This window comes from Apium graveolens, chromosome 1 (genome assembly GCF_009905375.1).
Source record: "Apium graveolens cultivar Ventura chromosome 1, ASM990537v1, whole genome shotgun sequence".
Classification (NCBI taxonomy): domain Eukaryota; kingdom Viridiplantae; phylum Streptophyta; class Magnoliopsida; order Apiales; family Apiaceae; genus Apium; species Apium graveolens.
Genome location: NC_133647.1, coordinates 128401651 through 128408196, shown reverse-complemented (window position 1 = coordinate 128408196; position 6546 = coordinate 128401651). Strand labels below are relative to the sequence as shown.

At 39.1% G+C, this 6546-nt stretch overlaps 1 non-coding gene across 1 annotated transcript; it reads left to right on the top strand.

Moving 5' to 3' along the window:
- The first annotated feature begins 215 nt into the window (after positions 1 to 215).
- LOC141683747 (small nucleolar RNA R71) lies at positions 216 to 322 on the top strand. Its single transcript, XR_012560427.1, has one exon. It is a non-coding gene; the product is annotated as a small nucleolar RNA R71 (small nucleolar RNA).
- Positions 323 to 6546: the final 6224 nt, after the last annotated feature.

Here is a 6546-nt window from a genome sequence, read left to right as displayed (position 1 = left end):
CGGTGGCTGCATCAACTTCCAGAATACCTGCTACCTTGCCTGACGTCATCCTCTGAGTTGGGTTTTGATGCTCATTTGCAGCCATAGTCTCGATAAGATTATACGCCTCAGTATAGCTTTTAGCCCATAAGGCTCCTCCAGCTGCTGCATCGAGCATGGGCCGAGATTGGGCCCCCAAACCATTATAGAAACCAGTGATCACCATCCAATCCGGCATTCCATGATGTGGACATTTTCTCAACATTCCCTTGTAGCGTTCCCAAGCCTCGCACATAGATTCTGTAGGTTGCTGCGCAAACTGAGTAAGAGCACTCCTCATAGCAGCAGTCTTTGCCATTGGATAAAACTTCACCAGAAACTTTTGCGCAAGATCTTGCCACGTAGTGATGGACCCAGCTGGTTCAGAATGTAACCAGTCTTTAGCCTTATCCCTCAGTGAGAATGGGAAAAGCCTCAACTTGATAGCCTCATCAGTCACGCCATTATACTTAAAAGTGCTGCAGATCTCGACAAAATTCCTTATGTGCATGTTGGGGTCTTCAGTTGCCGCTCCTCCAAAAGTAACAGAATTCTACACCATCTGAATAGTGCCCGGCTTGATTTCAAAGGTGTTAGCTTGAATAGCCGGATGAAGGATGCTTGACTGAATGTCATCAATTTTAGGCCGAGAAAAATCCATAAGAGCTGGATCAGCTTGAACAATACGATCTCCCATGTTTACTGGTTCTTTCTGCTCAGTTCCTGAATCCGAATCCTCAAAATCTAACTTCTCCGGAATATCAAGAACTTCGTCTGTCTCCTCAGCTGTATCTAAAGTCCTCTTGCGAGCACGAGAACGAGTTTGCATAAACGCTTGCTAAAGTACCTGAAACACAACCGAAAAGAGTAAGTAACTACTACGTCCTAATCACTGAGTCCTAATGACCAATGATGGTAAGTACATAAACTAAACAAATACGCCGAGTCCCCGGCAGCGGCGCCAAAAACTTGTTAGGGCGAAAACACGCGCTAATATTCACGCAAGTATACGCGTTCGCAAGTAATATAGAATATTTTCTGGTTCGTTCCCTCAGAGACTCAGACTAAATTATTGTCTAATTAAACTCACTCACCAATGTATGATTACTTCTCAATGTTAAGATAATAACACTTAAAATTGTTGATTAAATATTAACTATAATTAACTACTTAATTAACCACTTAACTAACACTTCAATTTATCAATAATAAAACACTCATGAGATCACAACTTCATTATTACTACCTTCTATAGCCATTGTTATTACCTTTAGCATGTGACAGTGATGATATTAATCGAATAACACGAAACTGATAAAAGCCAACTTTCATTGTACTAATACCATTCTACCAAGCATCCACAATTAAGATAGAAGTTGAATATTCATCAATTATGTTGAGTTCCTATATGTCTACAGAAATTGACAACACAACGATTTAAGCACAAGTTATTCCTTTTGATTACATAGGGCAAATAAAACTGTTAGAGTTACCCACTAATCATGCACAACGTACATGAACCTATGCTAGCATGGCAAGTTCTAAATCTCAAGATCCACCGTCGCTTTACAAGAGATTAACACCCTATCTTATATGTTCGCGACGCATATAAGACGAATACGCACAACCAATACTAGATATCATGCAATCATCATACACTAAAGTATTAAACAATTAACTAAAGAATTCCATAATAAATCCGTTGCAACCCCATGATCACGATTAGCCCATAATAGAACTTATCGCCATCATGGGTTCATATGAAATCATGATAAACAAACACAAGAAAATAATAACTAAACTAATTATATTAAAACAGAGTACGTCACAAGAGTAAATAAGTCAAAGTAAGAAAACTAGCATCCAACGTTACAACGAAACAAGAATCACAAGAAAATATGCTTCTTCTTCGTTGCGGTGTGCTAAATCGGTCTTCTTCCTTATCTCCTTCGCTTCTTGCGTAAAACACAATCTAAAACATAATCCCCTTAATACTCTCTGTGAAAACGTCTCAAATCTACCTATATAATAGTCCCATAAAACTCAGATTACATAGAAGTTGGAAGCCAAACAGAAGTAGAAGTCTAAAATAATTTATCTTTTTCCCCGACCCTGCGCGGCCGCTCAGCATAGCTGCGCGGGCGCGCAGGTTGCTGCGCGGCCGCTCAGCATTGGTGCGCGGGCGCGCAGGCCTCTACTGGAAAAAATCCAGGTGTGCTCCGTTTCTTCGCCGTAATCTGCCCGTTCCTTTCCTCTCGCAATGGTGAACACATGCCAAGGCTTATTCTTGATGATTCCTCCCCCGAAATGTAACTAATATCCTGAAATGCATAAACACTAGAAAAACGCATCAAATACACAAAATACTTGATTTCAAGACACCAATTTAAGCCATTTTAAGATGTTCTAAGTGGTATAAAATGCCACTTATCATAAAGTTAGAAGAATCAGGAGTGACAATGAAACTGAGTTCAAGAAATATGTCATGAGAGCATTCTGTGAGGAAAATGGGATCCTGCATGAGTTTTCAGCAGCAAGGACTCCACAACAGAATGGAGTAGTGGAAAGAAAGAATAGATCTCTTATTAAAGCTGCAAGGACAATGCTTGAAGAATCAAAATTACCAACATATTTCTGGGCTGAAGCTGTCAACACTGCATGCTACACTCAGAACATCTCTCTGATTAATCAAGCAAAATGCAAGACACCTTATCAATTGTTCAAGAACAAGAAGCCAACTCTGAACTTTCTTCATGTCTTTGGTTGTAAATGCTATATTCTGAGAAATCAAACTGATCAAAATGGGAAGTTTGATGCTAAAGCAGATGAAGGAATTTTTGTTGGATATGCTGTTGGTAAAGCATATAGAGTCTACAATCTAAGAACCAACATTGTTGTTGAATCTATACATGTTGTGTTTGATGATAAAAAGATTGAAGGACTAAACGATGGAGATTACCATGAGAGCCTCAAATTTGACAATGTTGAGATGATCAGTGAAGAAAGTGATGATGAAAGTGATCAAGAAACAGTGTCTAAGGATAATGTAGACAAATTTACTACAAATGAAGCACAAAACTCAACATCCGTCGAGTTACATAATGCTTCATCCGTCGGAAGGCAATCTATATTATCCGTCGGAAGACAACCTGCCTCATCCGTCGGTACTCAAAATTCACCATCCGTCGGGTTATCAAAAGGAGCAGGAAGTCAAGGCAGATCACCCATAGAAAGCACCCCAATTTCAAATCAAAGATCCACAAACTCAGGGGGAGTTTCTAGCAATCAAAACTCAATCACACATCAAGACAACATTGAGGTCTCTTCATCTAGGGCTAATCTACCTCAACCAAGAAAATGGACAAAAGATCACCCATTTGAACTGATTATTGGTGATGTTTCTTCCAGAGTTCAAACCAGGAGAGCAACTCAAGAAGAATGTCTATACAGCAGCTTCCTGTCTAAGGGAGAACCAAAGAAGGTAGAAGAAGCCTTATTAGATCCTGATTGGATTTTAGCTATGCAGGAGGAGCTAAACCAATTTGAAAGGAGTAATGTATAGAAGCTGGTACCCAAGCCTAAAGGAAAGAATCCAATAGACACCAAATGGGTATTCAGAAACAAGATGGATGAAAATGGCATAGTAGTAAGGAACAAAGCAAGATTGGTTGCTAAAGGCTATTGTCAGCAAGAAGGGATAGATTTTGATGAAACATTTGCTCCTGTTGCAAGACTTGAAGCCATCAGAATCTTCTTAGCCTATGCAGCCCATGCCAATTTCAAGGTCTATCAAATGGACGTCAAAAGTGCCTTTCTGAATGGAGATTTAGAGGAAGAAGTGTATGTAAGTCAACCTCCTGGCTTTGAAGATCCAAATTTCCCAGAGTATGTCTACTATCTATTGAAAGCACTTTATGGACTGAAGCAAGCACCTAGAGCCTAGTATGACACTTTATCAAAGTTCCTTTTGGAAAATCACTTCATAAGAGGTACTGTAGATAAAACTTTATTTTTCAGAAATGTGAATGGCTCTAGCATACTTGTTCAAATTTATGTAGATGATATTATTTTTGGCTCTACAGATGAGAAACTTTGTAAAAAGTTTGCCAAACTGATGCAAAACAAGTATGAAATGAGTATGATGGGAGAACTAACTTACTTTCTTGGTTTACAAGTTAAGCAAGTTAGTGATGGAATATTCATTAGTCAAACTAAATATATTTTTGATCTTTTAAAGAAGTTTGATCTAATGGATTGCACATCTGCAAAAACTCCCATGGCCACTGCAACTAAGCTTGAACTAAACACTACTGAAAAGTCTGTGGATATTTCAAGTTATAGAGGCATAGTTGGCTCACTTCTGTACTTAACAGCCAGTAGGCCAGATATAATGTTTGCTACATGTTTGTGTGCTAGATTTCAGGCTGATCCTAGAGAGTCTCATTTGATAGCTATTAAAAGAATTTTCAGATATCGCAAAGGAACACCAAACCTTGGCATTTGGTATCCTAGAGATTCTGGTTTTGATCTAACTGGTTATTCAGATGCAGACTATGCAGGTTGCAGAATTGATAGAAAAAGCACAACAGGAACCTGTCAATTTTTAGGAGACAAGCTTGTGTCCTGGTTCAGTAAAAAGCAAAATTCAGTTTCTACTTCTACAGCTGAAGCTGAATATATTGCTGCTGGTAGTTGTTGTGCACAGATTTTATGGATGAAAAATCAATTTCTAGACTATGGTTTGCAAGTTGAAAGGATTCCTATTTTCTGTGACAACACAAGTGCAATTGCCATCACTGAAAATCCAGTGCAACATTCAAGGACAAAGCATATAGACATCAAGTACTGTTATGGATAAAAAACCAAGGTTATTACTTGCTGTATTTAATACTAAGATTCGGGAGCTCAAGGCCTTTAATGGCTGCTCTCGTGTTTCGTGACTCAATCTGCCTTTACGAGATGCCTACGTATCTCTGTGAATTAGAGAATCAAGCCAAAAAACGTAGTTCTGATTTGTGGGGTGAGGCCCCTTATATAGATGTGGGAGTCCTTGAATTGGACTTGGTATAGGAGACTTGGTGGACAAGCCTCTGAATTAGGATAGACTTAGGAGTCCTAGGAAGTAGGAAGTTGATCCCTTATCCTTTTAGGTCCCCTTGAGGCTAATCTATAAGGATTTATATCCTTATCGGGACTCTTCTCAATAGCTGATTTTTCCCTTATTAATTAATTACGAAATTAATTAATAATTAGGGCTTTTGGGCCTTTTTTATTCCATCAGGCCTGATCTGGTCCATCAGGCTTAACCTTTCTGGTTTGAGTTTCATATATCTTTTTATTGGGCCTAGCAGCCCACTGCTTGTACAATTAATGCAGTATTTAATTATACAATCATAATTTATTTATCCCTATCATTTGCCTCCCAACTTTTGGGAAACATTGATTAGGTTTCGCAGAAGTTAAGTCTATTTGTTCCCTTACAGGGTTTCGTTTTTCCGTAAAGTGTGGAGCGACCTACACATTTACAATGAATTTTTCCTTTTATTCAGGAATTATCTTAATTTCCAGGAATTTTTCCCTTATTTCCGGGATTTTTTCCTTATTTTCTGGATTTTTCCCTAATTTTCTGGGATTTTTCCCTTATTTTCTGGGATTTTTCCCTAATTTCCCGGGTCTTATCCTTAATTTTCTGGATTTTTCCCTAATTTCCCGGGACTTATCCTTAATTTTCTGGATTTTCCCTAATTTCCCGGGACTTATCCTTAATTTTCTGGATTTTTCCCTAATTTCCCGGGACTTATCCTTAATTTTCTGGATTTTCCCTAATTTCCCGGGACTTATCCTTAATTTTCTGGATTTTTCCCTAATTTCCCGGGACTTATCCTTAATTTTCTGGATTTTTCCCTAATTTCCCGGGACTTATCCTTAATTTTCTGGCTTAAAATCGATCAGAATGCATTCGAAATCGATCAGGATGCAGACAAAATCGATCAGGATGCAGCCAAAATCGATCAGGATGCACCCAAAATCGATCAGGATCCTGATCGAATTAGCTCAGGATCTTACACTCTGGTCGACAGGATTCCTGATCGATTTCGATCAGGATTCTGACCGAATTGGCCTTCAAAGTGACACCCTAGTCGATTGCTACACGGGCTTAATCGACCAGGATTCCTGATCGATTTCGATCAGGACTCTGAACGAATTAAATGGCTCTCGACCATTCTGATCGAATGGAATATCGATCAGGACTCTGTTCTCCGTCGATCAGGACTCTGATCGATCTTAGGGGATTTCTTCCCTCCTGTTCGAATAAGATATCGATCAAGACTCTCTTCTCTGTCGATCAGGACTCTGATCGATCTTAGGAGATTTCTTCCCTCCTGTTCGAATAAGATATCGATCAGGACTCTCTTCTCTGTCGATCAGGACTCTGATCGATCTTAGGGGATTTCTTCCCTCCTGTTCGAATAAGATATCGATCAGGATCCTCTTTTGCATCGATCAGGACTCTGATCGAACCATATT